Source organism: Balaenoptera borealis (genome assembly GCF_965194805.1).
Source record: "Balaenoptera borealis genome assembly, chromosome: 3".
Taxonomy (NCBI): Eukaryota; Metazoa; Chordata; class Mammalia; order Artiodactyla; family Balaenopteridae; genus Balaenoptera; species Balaenoptera borealis.
This window is the reverse complement of record NC_138866.1, coordinates 151,519,117-151,536,971: the sequence shown is the minus strand read 5'-3', so window position 1 is coordinate 151,536,971 and position 17,855 is coordinate 151,519,117. Positions and strand designations below refer to the sequence as shown.

The 17,855-nt window shown below is 46.3% G+C and overlaps 1 protein-coding gene and 1 long non-coding RNA gene across 11 annotated transcripts in view; one reads left to right on the top strand and one right to left on the bottom strand.

The window, feature by feature from the left end:
* The window catches only part of ARNT2 (aryl hydrocarbon receptor nuclear translocator 2), a 201,601-nt gene that overhangs the window by 87,340 nt on the left and 96,406 nt on the right, over positions 1-17,855 (top strand). The window lies entirely within an intron of this gene.
* Positions 2,956-16,558, bottom strand: LOC309627049. Its single transcript, XR_014243515.1, has 2 exons — positions 12,402-16,558; positions 2,956-11,686 (listed from the first exon to the last, which is right to left on the bottom strand). It is a non-coding gene; the product is annotated as an uncharacterized lncRNA (long non-coding RNA).

Genomic DNA, 17,855 nt, shown 5'->3' with positions numbered 1-17,855 from the left:
TCATATTCTGGGGACCTAGAGTCACTAGAGCTGTGCGTTGTGTGGACCTCAGAGGTCGCACGGGCTGACCCTTCTCTGGATCACGCAGCTCCTTCCAGAGCACGCCTCTGGAGTGGGCGCCTGGCTCCTTCTGGAATGTCCTCAGGGGCAGAGCTGACGGCCTCGGCAGACAGCCCTGTCTGCTTTGGGATAATATCCCTGTGCTCAGCCAGTTTGGTCACCGCAGCCCCTGTTCTAACCAGCACAGCTGACCTGTCTGATAGGACTGGGAGTCTGCACACACGCACGCAACACACACACGTGGGGCGGCAAGTGAAGGACATGGACTTGGGAGACAGAGTCTGCCGTGAGTCTGGGTCCTGGTTTCACTCTCGCCCGGAGAGGCAACCTTGAACAGAGGCCAGGTTTTCTCTGGGCTTTGGTTTCCTCCTCAGGGTTGGCATACGGCTGGTACCTAAGACGGTGCCTGGCCTGTGCTGCGTGCTCAAAGCTCGTGGCCATCCCCTCCCTGCAGCCTGCAGCCTTGGTCTCAGGTGGAGTCCCCAGACACCACGCCTGGTTGGGGGTTCGTGCGCGCACCTCCTAAAAGAGCCCCCGAAGAGGAATGGTGAGGGAGAGGCAGTGTGGGTCAGAGGAGGCGCCTCGCCAGGTTGGGTTCAGGAGAGGTCAGCTTCAGCCTGATGCCACAGGGAGCTCGCACCAGAGTTTGTCCCACCTGGAGGAAAGGAAGAGGGCTGTCATTGGTCACAGACCTCGAGGGGTGCGTGTAACTCCCAGGCAACTTTAGGCCAGGTGGCTTCCAAGGGGCTCCAAGGACACGCCTCTGAGAAGATGCACGTGTGAGCCGTTAGCTGAAGCACCTCCAGCAGCTGGAAGAGGGATCTGCCAGTCAGATTGTACAAGAGATCCAGGGAATTTGGCTGGGACAATAGCAGTGGCCACGACAGCCCTCGAAGTAAAGAAGCCCGAGGGCGGAGATGAGGATCCTCAGGCTTGCCCACAAAAGCAGCTGAGGTTTGTCCTAGACAGCCTGACAAAGCAAGTCTTTGGATTCCCCACTGTCGCAGCTTTCTAGCACTGGCAATAGCCAGGCCCAAGACTGAAGCCAGCTCCCAGGGCTTGACCACTAAGTCTTCATGGATGAAGGGGAAACCTCTTCCTGGGAGGCAAATTGCATGTCTTTATTTAATCCAACAGATATTTATTTAGCACACGTCACTGTGTTAGAAACTGAAAATACAGCTGTGGGTGAAACAAACATGGTCACCATCTATGATGGAGCTTTTGGCGTGGCTGGGGGAAAATAGCAAACATGATCAGACGAATATAGAATTTAAATGGTGATGTGTTCTAAGGGGAAAAAACAGGAGTCTAAACACAGTAGGAGGGGACCCCGACTCCCATGTTAGAAGTAGTGGGGAGAGTGGCACAAGGAAAGTCCTCTCTGAGGAAATGATTGTTAAGTTGGGACCTGAAGGATATGAATAGGGATTAGCAATCTGTAGGGCCTGGAGTGTCAAGAACTTCCCCAGCCATGGGACCAACATGTGAAAAGGCCCTGTGGCAGGGAAGGTACTGTTGAGTCTGGGGAGGTGAATAAGGCCATGGAGTGTGATGGGGGAAAGGCCAGGACAGTGGCAGCCACGGAGGACCATTACGCATTAGAATTTACTCAAAGTGCAGGAAGCAGTCCCTGAAAGCACGTTACCATGCTCCGATTTTCATTTTTATGCATTTTCTGGTGCAGGGAAAGAAATGGTTTTATTTGGAATCCAAGAATGAAAGGAACTAATATATACATACTACCTGAGGTGCTCTGTGAAGTAACTTCACAAATATTTCTCATATAATCCTCATGACAAGCCGTTTTTTGTTTTTGTTTTTTTACATGTGGATATCCAATTGTTCTAGCACCTTGTTGAAAAGACTGTCCCTTCTCCACTTAATTGCCTTTGCATCTTTGTCAAAAATCGCTTATCGCTGTGTGTGTAGGTCTATTTCCGGACTCTCTATGCTGGTCTGTTGACCTCTTTGTCTGTTTGTACACCAGCTCCACAGTGTCTTGATCACTGCAGCTTTATCATGAAATCAGGTAGTGTTCATCTTCCAACTTTGTTCTTCTTCTCTAGAGTAATTTTGGTTCTTCTAGGTCCTTTGCAGTCCCATATGAATTTTAGAATCATCTTGTCTGATCCTACAAAAAAAGTGTGATGGGATTTTGATTGAGGTTGCATCAAATCTATTGATCAATTTGGGAAGAACTAACATCTTAACAATATTGAGTCTTCTGACTCGTAAGTACTGTATACCTCTCCATTTATTTAGTTTCTCTTTAATTCCTGTCAGCATTATTTTGTTATTATCATGGTACAGATCTTGCACGTCTGTCAGATTTATCTCTAAGTATTTTGCATTTTTATGCTTTTGTAAATGGTATTTTTTTCATTTAAAGTTCTAATAGATGGAATATAGAAGTAGAATTGATTCTTTTTTTTGCCTGATTGCATGTCTAGAACTTATATGTAAAATATAATGTAGAATAGAAGTAGTGAGAGTGGATATCTTTGTTCTTTTTATGATCATACAAAGTATTTAGTCTTTCATCATTAAGTATTATCTTAGCTTCAGTTTTTCATAGACTTGAGATTTGAGTTAAGTTATCTTCTACACAAAGTTTGCTGGGTGTTTTTATTACAAATTGATGTTGGATTTTGTCAAATACTTCTGTGGCATCCATCATGATAATAGTATGGTTTTTCCTTTTTAGTTTATGCATGCAATGAATTACATTGTTTGATTTTCAGAAGTAAAGCCAATCTTGGATTCCTGGGGTAAACTCCACTTGGATGTAATGTATTATACTTTTTACATATTGTTGGATTTGACTTGCTAACATTTTGTTTAAAAATTTTTATGTCCATGTTCATGAGGGATATTGGTCTGCAGGTTTTTTGGCTTTTCGTTTTTTTTTTCTGGTAGTATCTTTGCTCCACTGTCTTGTCACTTGCATTGACCCCTATGAGAAACCTGCTGTCATCTTTGTTCCTCTTTTCTTCTCTGGCTGGTTTTGAGGTTTTTCTCTTTGTCATTGGTACTGAACAATTTGATTATGATTTGGCTTAGTACAGTTTTCTTATGTTTATTATGCTTGGGGTTCATTTAGCTTCTTTGGTCTTCAGGTTTATAGTTTTCATCAAATTTATTTAAAATAGCAGCTATTCATTCTTCATATTTTTTTTCTATCTCCATCTTTCTTTCCTGTTTCAGGGACTCCAGTTACCTGTACATTAGACTGGCTGAAGTTGTTCCACAGTTCATTGATGCTCTCTTTATTTTATTACCTTTGTTTCTTTTTCTTTTTAAAAATCCTTTTATCTCTGTGTATTTCACTTTAAATAGTTGTTTTCTATGTCTCCAAGTTCACCAGTCTTTCTTCTGTGATACCTAATTTGCTATTAATTCCATCCTGTGAATTTTTTATCTTAGACATGGTAGTTTTTGTATCCAGAATTTCAGTGTTTTCAGTGTTCAAGTTTTTACTGTCCTTTCTAATGTTTCAGTTGGTGCTTTCCCTGACCTCAGATAGTCTCCTCACATGCATGTGCTGATCAGTACCCTGGTACTGATTCAAGGAGGACCCTCTACAGATCTCTGGGGTTCGCTATGTGGACCTCTCTCCCTGCTGGTACTCTGTCCTGTGGTTTCTAGCTGCTTGGTCTTCCTGGTCTCTCAGCTTGATTTCCTCAACTCAGGGAGTCAGCTGGGCTCAGCCTGGGTGCCCTCTGCCTATGGTGCAGGCTGGAGTTCTCCAGGTAGTGTGGTGGGGGATTGTAGGGCTCAACCTGTCTGTTTCCTATCTCTCACAGATCACTATCCTTCACTGCCTCATGTCCAGTGTTTTGAGCACTACTGTTCTATGTTCAACTGTTCAGCAATTTTGTCAGTTGTTTTGACTGTTTCAGAAGGGAAGGCAAATCTGGCCTCTGTTATTCTGTGTTGGCTGGGAGCAGAAGTCCTTATATTTCTTTGACTGTCTCTCCTCTGTCAACTCTGTTTTGCAATTCCCGTGATGGATCTCCTGACTGTTCCCTCGGAATGTTAGATGTTTGCTTATCACACTCAGCTCCTTTTCCTTTTTCTTTTTCTTTGTCTGTGATGTCTGGGGCAGTTTCTCAATGGATCTTTCTAATTCAGCAATTGAGCTTTCAGAAGTATCACTTTGTACTGCCTCCATTTGAGTTTTCAATCCTGAAATCATGTTTTTCATCTAAAACTAATCTTTCCTGGTCTCAGGTTGTTCTCTTTTTATTTATGAAGGATCTCCTCAAATATCGCTGAGATTTGGTATTTCGAAATATTGTTTTCTTTCTTGGAATGTGTTTCATGGAGTGGAGTGGTATTATTCTAACTTTTCAAATCACTTCCTTCCTTTTTAGGTACTGAATCTTTTCATCTATTAAGCTACCCTTCCCCCTCCCTCACCTTTTTATTCATCCTATGTTCTTAACATTTATTAAGACTTGAGATGATTTAAGTCATTGTATATTTCTTTGAAACTTAACTTGTCTAGCTTGGGGGTCTGTTGTCTGGGAGGGGCTATGAGGTTGTGCAGGCAGAGGCCGCTGTGTGCTCTGGACGTGGCAGCCTCAAGTTGGCAAAGGCATCACCCACTCCTCTCACTAGAATGCTGCCCGTTGGAAGCGGCCTTTCCTCCTCTTCGTGGAGCAGGTTGGCTGCTGTAAGTCAAGGTGATGTGAGAGCTCTGCCCCTGGCCTCTCTGGGTCCAGACCCTGGACCACTTCTCTGCTTTCTGACCCCCTAGTCTCTTTCCTGCTTGCAGATTTAGAGGCTTCTTTTAGGGGACGCTTTCACTTCCTTCCCAGGCAGCCCATTCTTTTGTATTTGTTGAGCCATTGGGCTGCTCATGCTCATTCTCATCCCATCCTTAGATGTACTGTTTCTTGCAGAAATCCCTCCGTGTTTCTGATGCATGTTTCCAGACCCCGTCCACTGTTTTTTCTGCATGGGCGCACATCGTCCCTGCTACTTTCGTATTTCTTTGATCATTTCATTAGCAATTTGCAGGGGAGGCGAAGCACGACCTGAAATTGCCTTCTTGAACTACATGTCAGCCTGGGCTCTTTCCATACACCAGGCAGCCTCTCTGCAGCAGAGGACAGAGAGTAGGGTGAATCATCCACCCTCAGGCTTGCATTTCTGGCATTTTTGTAGCATGATACCCCAAGAGGAATGTATTTCTTTAAATCACACTCCAGCATATTCTAAACAGGATGAAGAATTTGTACTTTGTCTACAGATTAAATAGCAGAAGAGGTGCCGGGCCGGCCACAGGGGGGACTGCGGGGTGACGATTTTATAATGAATAGCAGAGCCCCGGCCTGCACCACGCGGCACTCCAAACTCCACGTCATGTTTGGAATGTGAGCGCTGGAGAAAGCTGTTAGGCTCTGGGGCTTTTCAGCGAGGTACGAGAGCTGTTGTTTAGGTGGGTGAGGTAGTGTGGCCTGTCATGCCTGCTGGTGCTGTCTGCCCCATCCTTGGTACGGATTTGCCCCAAATGTTCTGGTCTTGGGCTTGTCCATGCACACAAGGCAATTATCCCTTTGATGCTCTGTGCTGAATTCACCGCCCTCCTTTTGCAGAGCTGCTGCCGACTCCTTGCCCAGTTAGCAACTCCTTAGCACCTTTCCCAGATGGTGGAGTGGGGAGATGGAAAGATTGACACAAAAACCAGACTGCTTGTCTGGAAGGCTCCTTCTGAGTGTCTGCGGGGCCTCTTAGTCACCGTGGTCAGTCCTTTTTGCCAGCCCTAGCCAAGGGTCCCCGTGAGCCCTTTTGTGTATTTTGTTATTTCACAGCCACAGGCTAGAGTCCTGACCCAAACCCCAGCCACTAGCTTCCTTCGTCCAGAAAAGCAAAAGGGCTCAGAGGAGGGATGTTTCCCCTCAAACCTATCCCTACCCCTGAAAACAGTTCACTCTGTGTGTCGGCCAGGAGCCTGGTTCTGCTCAGTGATCATGATTGCTCTTGCCAACGGTCACTTCTTCCCAGTGTTGATCTAGAAAAAAGCACAACCTAAAAGTTGACAGTTACGTTTTATTCGGGGACCTTACTGAGGACTATAGCCTGGGAATCAGTCTCTCAGATCGCTCTGAGGAACTGTTCCAAAGAGGTAAGGGAAGAGTCAGGATATACAGTAACTGCCCTACATACGAACCTTCAAGTTGCGAGCTTTCAAAGATGCGAACATGCGTTCACATGTCCAATCACGTAAGTTAGTTCATGTATCTGGCGTACCTTGTCACGTGTGTGCATCCTCTACAAGTGGTTGTGCTTTTGTGTACTTTACTGTACAGTACTGTACAGAGTACAGTAGTACAGTGTCTTTATTTCAAGCTCAGGATGTCCAGAAGCAAGCCTCAAAGCCCATTGGTGTAGCTGGTACTACTGTACTTTTCAAGGTACTGTACTGTAAGATTAAAAGTCTTTTCTTTATTTTTTGTGTTTGTTTGTTTTTTATGTATTATTTGCGTGAAAAGTATTATAAACCTATTCCACTACAGTACTATAGAGCCGATTGTGTTAGTTGGGTACCTAGGCTAACTGTTGGACTTACAAACAAGTTGGACTTAACGAATGCGCTCTCAGAACGGAATTTGTTCGTATGTAGGGGACTTACTGTACAGGAGTTTTTGCTAAAAACAAAAACAAACAAATAAAACCAGATAGTTGAACATGAAAAAATTACTGTTAATCACAAAAAAACAGACATCTCAAGGATGTTAGTCCTTTCTGTGTATGGGAAGATGCAGTGAGTCTGGGCTCATTGAAATCATTCCTTTGATATGCATCTTAACTATCTGGGGCCAGTATCCTGTTTTTCTCCATCCTGAATCCCCTCAGGGCGCACCATAAGGCAGCTGCAGTGGCTGATGGCTTGATGGCAGGCAACATTTGTTGTTTACCTGAAAAGCAGGCAACAATTTTTTGTCCACACCAGCAAGCTTTTTGCTGCCGACTGAACACTGTCCCTGGATACTTGGGACAGTGAATCCCAAGCCTGGCGTCTCTCTTTCCCTGAGTGTCAGAGGTAGGCAACATTGGATAGTAATGCTAGTCTTACAGGTTTTTTGCTTCTAAAATCGAAATTATTGTTATTCTTATATAAATCATACGAATTTCCCCAGGCAGTTCTGGGGCAGTTAGAAGTTTTGCTTTTACAATACGATGTGGCCTATGCAAAGCACATTGAGCGTTTGTTGCCAAAGACATCAGGGGACGGATGGGTCTGTTGGAAGCACATTTCCTAAACATCTGGAATCTCTGGCTCTCCTGCCTCTGTGTGAGAGACAGTGGAACAGCCCTGAAGGCTGGACTCTTCTGTTTGCTTCTGTTCATGGCTTTCTGGCCTTCTGGGCCCTGGGGTTGGGCCCCAGCCTCTCTCCCGCTGAGCTCCATCTGGACAGGACTGTACCCCGTTTGCTGACCCCTCCCTCCACTGTCCTGCACCCTGCTCAGATCCCTTGGCTTGGGACACCCCTCCCCTCTAGCTCCATCTCTCTGGACCTCCAGGGCTCCTTCTAATGCCGCCTCTTCCAGGAAGCTTCCCTTGATACCCCTTTGTGCTCTCTGATATGAAGCACTCTCTTTCTGCTCTGTGCTGCCTTTGCACTTGGTCTAGACTTCTTCTCCAGCCCTCAGTTGAGTTGGATGAATAGCTGGCTGAGAACGGGACCTTGTCTCCCCCTAACTGTGAGCCTGCTGGAGCTTGCACTTTGAAGTTTCTATGGAATAGAGCCAGTTCATAGATTCTTGCTCCCTGTGAGCCTTTCGATCTTCATGCGCTTCCATGTGCCCTCTTTCAACAATGTTATTTTGACAAAAAACTGCTGCTCTGTGTGGTTTATTTCCATCTCAGGGTAATTGGGCTGACTTTTGTAGTCCCTTCTTGTCCAAATTCACCGCATGCTAACCGCCCTCCTCTCCTGCCAGCCTGAGTCGTGAGCACCGGATGTGATACGGAAGAACCCTACCCAGCACACGGTCTAGGTGGGGAGAGTTTAACGCAGCGTGTAACTCGAGCTGGGTACAGAAGCGTCCCTCGGTTGCTGCCATTAGACCGTGTGTCTTTTCTTACGAAACCCCTTCCAGAGTCAAGTGCCAGTGTCCCCAGTGTATAAATAGTTGTGAACTGGCTAGTGTGACACACAGCCTGCCATTCATTGGATGTCACCCAGTTTTCCCTGCCTGGATAACCATACAGAACCAGGGGCCCAGGTTACTAGGGGAGGGCCCTTGTTTACTGCCTCTGTGTTGTTGAGGAGATCTCAGGAGCTCGGCTTCCAGTAGCTGCTCAGGTTTCCTACTGCCAAAGGGAGATGCAGTGAGGCTTGAGGTGGGTGGAGGTGCTCTGAGACAGAAGCCCTAGCCCTAAAACTTCAGGGATCCTTTAGAAAATAGGGGGAAGAAAGACTCATGGGACATTCATTGGAGCACATGAAGATTGTAATTCAGCCACCATACAGTCATGACAGCTTAACCTCCGTGGTAGGTGGTGGCAATTCAGGACAAAGCTATTGGACACCAAACGTGTGGGAGGCACCTGGCCTGGGGGACACGAAGAGATCCAAGTCATGTGACCAAGTACAGTAAGTCCCCTACACACAAACGAGTTCCATTCCAAGAGTGCGTTCGTAAGTCCAATTTGTTCATAAGTCCAACAGAGTTAGCCTCGGTCCCCAACTAACACAATCGGCTCTCTAGTACTGCACTGGAATAGGTTTATAATACTTTTCACACAAATAACACATAAAAGACAAACACAAAAAATAAAGAAAACATTTTGACTCTTACAGTACAGTACCTTGAAAAGTGCAGTAGTACAGTACAACAGCTGGCATCCAGGGGCTGGCATCGAGTGAACAGGCAAGAAGAGTTACTGATTGGAGGAGGGAGAGGAGGTGGGAGATGGTAGAGCTGAAGGATCGTCAGCAATAGGAGACGGAGGGCAAGCTGCAATTTCACTCACGCCTGACGTGGATGGAACACACGTTCGCATCTTTGAAAGTTCACAACTTGAAGGTTCATATGTAGGGGACTTAGTAGCTATGATGTTAGGGAAAATGGTGGGCAGTATATTCAAAGGTTCCCCAAGCTTGCCCCCCGCCCCCGATTATTCACTCAAACATGAATCTAGGTTCTGCTGGGAAGGGATTTTACTGATGTGATTAAAGTCCCAAGTCAGGTGACCTTAAAAAATGAACATTATCCAGGTAGGCCTGACCCAATCAGGTAGGCCATTTGAAAGCAAATAATTTTATCTGGCTGGTGACAGAAGGGAAAGTTGGAGAGATCCAAAGCACAAGAAGGATACCGTTGCTGGCTTTGAAGGTGGAGGGGGCCGTGAGAAATGATCTGTGAAGGTCTCCCTGAGAGTGACTCCCCCCACAAAAAAAGCCAGAATGGAAATGGGCACTTCAGTCCAACAGCTGCAAGGAACTGAACCTGCCAAGACCTTGAATGAGTTTGGAGGTGGTGTCTTCCCAAGAGCCTTGAGACAAGAGCCCAGCCCAGCCAACACCTTCAGTTTGGCCTTGTGGGACCCTGAGCAGAAAACCCAGTCAAGTCCACCCAGACTTGGACCTAAAGAACGTGAGTTAATAAATAGGTGTTGTTTTAAGCCTCTGGGTTTGGGGTAATTTGCTACAGGGCAATAAAAAGGAACACAGGTATTAGGGGGCAGAGCATTCCCTGGGCTGTCGGGGGTTCCCAGAGGAATAGGAGAAGGTCCCTGCCCTGAGAAGCTCACATCCTGCCATGACCAGTAAATGGTTGCATGTGGTTTTGAAATAGTAGAGCAGCGTTGCAGACGAGATAATTATGAATGTATTCTTGATGAGGAAAATGTGAAAAAGAAAGGCCTTCTTTCTAGAGCAAGAATTTTAGAGGGAAGGGGAAAGAGAAGCGCTTTCTGATACATTTCATCTCGTGACTTCACTTTCTTGTTCATCTCCAAGCATTTGCAACAAGTCAAACCCCTGAATGTGACTCAGGCGGTGCTCCTGGAGTAGCGTTAAGCCGGTGCAGCTCAGACCAGAGCAGCACGAGTTCAGCCAGCCGCTCCACTCGGGCCCCCAGAGGGTTTCTTTAGAATGGAGCGTTCCCACTCCGCCCGAGCATTAACTCCCCCTTCCCAAACCTGAGTGAGCGTTTCCTTTTTGTGAACATGTCCCTCTGAACCAGGGACTGCATTGCTAGCGCACCCTGTTCTTCTGAGAGGCTCCTGGAGAACTGCCCCCTACCTCTAAAGACAAAATGGGGACCTGTCCTGGAGCAGAGGAGCCCGAGCGAGAGACAGGAGGGCTAGGTGACCTCGAATCTAGCAGAGTTTCTCAGTCTTCCTAGGGTGAGATCCATCTCTCACTCTGATTCCCTCTGAGATCACCTGTAAAGAGGGACCATATGTATATAGTCTATCATCCGAACCTGGACACTTTGGGAGTGAAAAGAGGCCCTACTAATAACTATGCTGGGACACTGGGCAAAAGCCAGGATGGGCAGGTGTGGTCATTCTAACCATACCTGCCCTGAGGGGTGCTGCTCCTTCCATAACTCCATCCAAATATAGACATAAGTCCATTCCAGTGATGTCCGAGGCATGGTTGAGACAGGCTAGCATAATCTACAGGTCTCCATTAAATCAGAAGGAAAAACTGAAAAGCAGGAAACACACACACAGTTAAGAATTACAAGGAAAAAAACCTTGCCTTTTCCTAGTCTAGGTTTCTGATCCTGAAGCAGCTACAGGCTGGCAACAATCCCCTGCAGGTGGCTGACCTCTTGTCCCCCTGACTGCCCATCTGCTTCCGTTTGGTGAGCGCTATCTTATTTTCTGCTGAGGGATGTGGCCTCCCAGCTCCCCTGGGCAGTCGCTGCTGTGAAGAGCACAGACTCTAGTTCAGATCGTGACTCCCCACTCCCCAGTGATGAGACCCATCTTGGCCGAGTTATTCAGTATCTCTGGGCTTCAGTTTCCCCGTGGGAACAATACAACCTACCCAGGGGCTAGCAAGGAGGGGGTGTTGTTATGAGTTTCTGCCCAGGGTGCCAGGAATAAAGGGCTACGTTGTTTATAGAGAATTAAAAAACAATAACAAAGCCTACTAAAAGTTAATCTGCTTTTTATTATCACCCTGTACCAGCAGTTCTCGGCAATATCAGTGATCAAATATTTCTCCCCTCTGAGGCTGGTGACTCCCAATGCCCTTTTTCCTTCTCCCCACTCTACCTCGGTACACCAGTCTGACCTAATTCCCGGGGTTGTGATGTAGATCAAACAAATGATGCATAGAAAATGTTTAATTATGATAATAACTGGCCCTTCGTAAAATCCTCTAAAAGTGAGTCCCTTGTCTTTCCTTTTTTGTCAGAGGCCAGGGATTGTTGTATTGGTCTGGGCTATTTGGTTGCAAGTAACAGAAATTAAAATTGAACTAGTTTAGGCATTAGAAGAGGGAACTTATTGGCATCAATGATTTGAACACTGCGAAGGAACTCTTTCACCGGTTTATGTCTTCACTGCCTTCTTAGAGTCAGCTTCATTGTCTTAGATTCAACTCTCCATGAAGCTGGAATCATGGCTGCTGAAAAAGCTGTGCTCAGATTCCTAAAGAAAAAGGGGAGAGGTAGAAATGGTCACATTTTGCCTATGGAGGATTCTGATTGGCCTGGCTGGACCATGTCCTAGTCTTGGGGCCAGTCACTATGGACAGAGGAGGAGTGAGGTCCAGTGATTGGTCCAGCTTGTGTCAGGTTGCCCAGCCCTCACCCATTCGCTGTGGGCATAGGGTGGATGAGGTGCTATGATTGGCCCAGCTTGTGTCAGGTACCCAACACTCAACCAATCACTACATCCCAGGAGATGGGATCTTATAAGACGGCAGCTTCTTGTTTGACTTCCATAATAAAGGAATAGCACAGGGTAACCAACAAGGTCCTACTGTATAGCACAGGGAACTCTACCCAATATTCTGTGATAACCTACATGAGAAAAGAATCTAAAAAAGAGTGAGTATATGTATATGTATAGCTGAATCACTTTACACCTGAAACTAACACAACAACGTTGTAAATCAACTATACTTCAGTAAAATTAAAATTTTTTTTAAAAAAAGGAATAACACAAGAACATTGTGGTGGGGGAGGTTCTGGGTGGATAGAGGAGCAGTTGTCCTTAGTAACTCTACTGCCCATTCAGAGACTTCCACTTCTGGTTTGAGAAGAAAATAGCTTGGCTACAACTTCAGAATTGGTATATTTGTACCCTTAGTTGTGTCCAAACACCTGCCAGAGATAATGAAAAATGAAGGAAATGTACCCACCCTCGGTAGCAGAAGGCCCATTCTCTCCCAGGCTCAGTAGCTGTAGCTCATGCTCTGGAGTTTGTTCTGGAACAGGCCTCGTGCACTCTGCTTAGGTTCCTCTGCTGTGGGGTGTTTGTTCCTGTGTGCACAGCTGCTGGAATGGCTGTGCTCAGCCTTTTGAGAATGAGAACACATTGTCACTGGAACAGCAACCAAAGTCTCTTCTAGCCCCTGGGCTCCCGTTTCAGGGGCCACACATTTTTGGAAGGACATCAAATATTGTCCATCATGGAGCCGTGGCTTTGCTTTTGTTGCTAATCATTTTCTCTTGTTTTCCTCCTTTTCAAACCAAGATAAGATGTTTCTAGTTTTCTTAAGGATTCTTTTGATGAAATAATTCTCATTTATATTTGTATTTCTGTTATAGCCTGGGGAGCTGTTTTATGAGCACAAAGCCTTCTTTTGTGATCTTATCCAAGACAAACTTCTGATTCTTCTTTTATCAAAGAGTTACTACTGACCAAAATAATACTTAAAAATCAGCTTACTGAAAACAATTACAGAAGGGCCCTCTGCCCATAGAAAAAGGTGCTCCGTTGTTGGACTCATTCTTCTTCTAAAGTAGGAGTCAGCAAAATGTTTTTTGTAAAGGGCCAGATAATAAATATTTTTGGCTTTGTGAGCCATATAGTCTCTTTCACAACTACTCAGTTCTACTGTCATAGCATGGAGGTAACCATGGGCAGTACATAAGTGAATGGTCATGGCTGTGTTCCAATAAATATTTAAAAACCAGAGAGTGAGCCAGCTTTGGGTCATAGGTCAGAGTTTGCCAGCTCCTGTTCTGAAGCATCTTATGCTTTTTCACTATCTTTTAAAAATTATAGTTAAAATCCGGGATTTGTCATCATTCTTCTTTCCATTTCATGGAGCAGAAACACTGAATATTGGTCAATGTGTTAACTGCAGGGTTCACTAGGACCTGGTATTAAGAGCCTTAAGAAAATTTTTTTCATTTGTTGCAGTAATTCCGTTTTCAGGAATCTGTCCTAAGCTGATATGGCTATTTTTTTCTCTGTAGTTATTTACCACAGCATTATTTGCCACATGAAAAACCTGGGAACAACTTAAGGTCCCATGGTAAATTGTCTACTCAAAATAATATCACAGAGCCTTTCAAATAATATTTATGATTAAATACTTATGAGTTTATGTTGTACTATAAAGTGGAAAAATATATACCATGAAACCTCATTTAATTAAAAGAAAAGAGCAGGCAGGCGTAGAAAAAGATTGACAGGAGATACACCTAAGTAATAATAGTTTTTTCTCTAGACAGGAAGATTATCTGGGTTTTTTACTGCGTACGTGTGTGTGTGTGTGTGTGTGTTTGATTTTTCTAAAAAGACCACTTTAGTTTTAGAATTTTAAAGAAGTATTTTAAGGAGAAAAGTGATTCTTCAACCTTTTAGCCTGAGACAGTGTAGTATGCATTATTCTAGAATCTTCCTTAGAGAAGCCAAGAGGCAGGGGCTGGGTTGACTCTAGGAGAGCCTCTCAGACCTGTGCTCTGTAGTCCAGGACAGTCATCTTAGGACTCACAAAGTGGCTGCCTGGAGCCTGCCAGTCATTTATGTGCTAATTCTCGAAGGGGGTTATTGAGCTCTTACGTGTAAGTCTTCGAATCCCCATAGAACCTTCAAAGTAGGCAGGTTTGATCCTGCTTTCCAGTTAAAGGGACTGAGACAGAGAGAAAGGAAGTGACCTGCTCCTCTCCCACAATTGCACCTGCAGGATCTGTGTCTCCCATCCTTCCCAGCCTTTCTCTTTGAGTCAGCATACTTCAGGTTTGGGATGTGTTATTAACTCGCTGATGGTTCTCCTTTGTACATCAAATGCAGAAAAAATATCTGCTTCCACAGCTGCTGGTTGCGTTGGAAGATTTCTGGGGCTTCTTCGGAAAAGTGGGCCATTGTGTAACGTGAGACCTGCCTGCTCTGGTGACCGGCTGGATGCCAGTGCTCAGAGAGAGGCTCATGGCTTCTGTACTGAAAGAAGGAAGAGCTGATGGGATGGGAGGCTTCGGGCACTGGACTGGCTGAATTCAAAGAACTGGTGAAGTGGGAGGGCCAGAGTGAAACGACTAGTGGGTGTGAAATTTGTGGTCCGGAAGGGGATGTGTGAATGTAAAATCTCCAAGGGAGCAGTTGTAGATGTTTGAATGTAAAATCTCCAAGGGAGCAGTTGTAGATGCCTGTGAGTTCCAGAATACGGTGGTGGGCGTGGGGTCTGCCATGGGGTGGGGGGAACATACTCAGAGTTGAGGAGGGCAAGTACTGAGGCAGGGATGCTAGGTGAGTCCTCCACATGGATGCTGAATCCATCCATGGTGACAGCAGGTCTTGGGGTGAAGAGGAGGACTACGAGAGATGTGCTAACATCTAAAAATGAAAGAGGAACAGCGACCCGGAGGTTTGAAGACTACAGAGAACGGGGGGAGAGAGATAGTTAGGGAGTTTGGGATGGACATGTACACACGGCTATATTTAAAATGGATAACCAACAAGGACCTACTGTATAGCACAGGGAACTCTGCTCAATATTATGTAACAACCTAAATGGGAAAAGAATTTGAAAAAGAATAGATACCTGTATATGTATAACTGAATCACTTTGCTGTACACCTGAAACTAACACAACATTGTTAATCAACTATACTCCAATATAAAATTAAAAGTTTTTTTAAAATACTGTAAAAAAAAAAAAAAAAGAGGGCTTGCAGGTGAACGAGGCTGACATGGTGAGTCTGGAAGGAGCCTGGGGTCCTATGAGAGGAGTGCTGGTTTGGAAGGGCTCTGGGGGCCCAGGAAGATGGCAGACCTACCTCTGACCCCGTAGCATATGGGATGTGAGAGAACAAGTCTCTTCTCCAGAAGAAATGCTGCCAGAGAAGCAAGCAGTTCAGGCTGGACTGTTAAGTCAGGGGGCCTGGGGAAAGGCCCTCCGCTTCTGAAAGGAGCTGAGGATGTAGGAGTTTGTTTATTTCAGAGTGGGTGTTCCAGAGGGCACCTAGAGGAGATGAGGGAGGAGGGGGACGGGGGGCTTGGATCGTCGTGGTTGAAGAAGACAGAGAGTAGAGAGAGGTGACCAGGGTGGCCGGGAGTTTAGGCACCGGCCAAACGAAAGCAGGATGAGATTCACGGTGGGACCAGCCAGTGACAGGATTACAAAGGAGCGAGTCCTCCTGACCCAGTGGATGAGGTTGGGGGTCAGGGGAGATTCTGGAAGGGGTCAGCTTTGGCCTGGTTGATTGTGTTTCTAGGGACCCACTGGGAACCAGTCCTAGAAATCCAGACCCATGGTTCTAAGCAGACCAAGGTTTCTGTGGTTCAGGAAAGAAGGTTAAGAGCAGTGTAAACAGCGGCTCTGTCTCCGTGCTTGCTTCTCTCCTGGGGAGCCCCGTTGTAAGGAAACTCGACACCCAGTTGCCATGGGATGGAGCGTGATTCTCAGTCCATTACACTGGGACTCACTGCCCAGAGCCGGGGGTTAGCCCCCTACCTTCATACATCTCCCCTGCTATTAAATTTGTCAAAAATCCAATTTCCATAAGCCTTTCAGGAACACACCTACTGCATAAAGTAGGCGTGCTTTCCATTCCCAAGGAGCCTGGAAAGGGGGTTCGTTGTGCCTGAGGAAATTGGAGAAGCACACGGAGAAATAAACGCTGAAGCTGTGGCCCCTCAGGGTCAGGACAGCAGACCATGGAAATGTGTTTTTTCATTTCCTCATGTTCCAGGGCTCATGTGCTTCGCAGCTGTGATTTATTTTCACAGCACACTCTGGAATTTGACAGACTCTCATGCTGGCCTGCTTCACAGCTGAAACCATTTGCCATTTGGTAGATGATGAAGCAAGTGACAATTTCCACTAAAACAGCCCTGAAAAGAAGACGTCTGTGAGTGAGACAGACAGGTGTCAAACGCCGGCAGATGCCCCGGGGCCTCCTCCGTGCGGGATGGTGCCAGAGCTCCCAGCAGACAGAGAGCCGGCCAGACGGGCTTGAACTCTGGGGTGCACCTCCTGCTTAAAGATGCGTGGCTCTGTAGTGGGCATGGTGGTGATTACCGGTGTTTGGAGGGCTGCTCACCCCGCACCCTACAGAGCCCTGGGAGCGAAGGCTGCAGTGTCCCAGCTGCTGCTGCAGGTGCTGGGGAAAGAGAGCTGACGCCCCTTCCAAAACCCTGCGTGCCGCCCCTGCTCCCTCCCCTCCCCTTGAAGCAGTGGGAGTCACTTGGGTGGGGGGGGTGCCTTCTTCAAGGACCTTTTGATTTCAAGTGATAGAAACGCATTCAACTACTTATTGCAAAGGCGTGGCTCTCTGACCACTTTCTTACTCTGACTTTATTTTGCTCCTAGCACTTATTTCCTCCTGACACTCTCTCCTCCTCTCCCCTCCCTTCCCTCCTACTCCTTCTGTTCCTTGGTTTTTGCTGTCTATTCACGCACTGGAATCTAATGGCCTTTGACTGTTTAGCTTTGTGTGCTTATATTAGTGCCTACATATTGTAGGTGTTTAATAAACATGTATTAAAATGATGGCAAGATGACACCTTGGGTAAATTGTGACAATAAATAGGAGTTAGTCAGGCAAAGGGAAGGGAGGTTCCCAAGGCAGCTGCAGGGAAGGCCCAGAGCTGAGAGGTGAGAGCGGCCCCTGGGGACCCATGATGAGTCATTGCATGCCAGGGAGGGAGCTGAGCCGTGGTGGGTGACTGGTCAGCAGGAGGGGGTGACAGGTAGAGTGAGGTGAGCAGAGACCAGATCTTGGGGGACCTTTTAATGCCATGCGGCATGCGGCATGCGGGATCTTAGTACCCGATCAGAGATTGAACCCACGCCCCCTTGCAGTGGAAGCGCAGAGTCTTAACCACTGGACCGCCAGGGAAGTCCCATTGGGGGACCTTTGATACTGGGCTGCAGGACTTGGATTTTATTGGGACTCCATCGTCGGGAGCATGAAGAGTTTTCAAGGAGGGGTGTGACAGGATCATTTGTTTGAAGTCTGCTGGGAAACTCACACTTATTGCTTTCCTTCTGTGTGCAGATCACTTGTGTATGTGTTGTATCACAATGATCCTGAAAGTGAGATCCTACTCCTCCATTTTGCAGCAATAAAACTGTGGACTAGAGAAGCTAAGTGCTGGGGGTCACACAAGGCATAGAGCCATTGTCATTTTTGTGTTTTCAGTAAAGACTTCCGGTAGCCGTGCAGAAGCCTGATTGAAGGGGGCAAGGCTGTGGCAGCACTCCATCCAGGGGAACAGCGAGGGCAGATCTAAGTAGTAGCAATGCAGATGGACGTGTATAGACCAAGGGTGTACAGGAGGGAGAGTTGACAGAATGGTAGTAATTGACCAGATGTTGGAGTGAGTTTTTCATATTCACTATTTAATAAGCAGTTATAGAGCA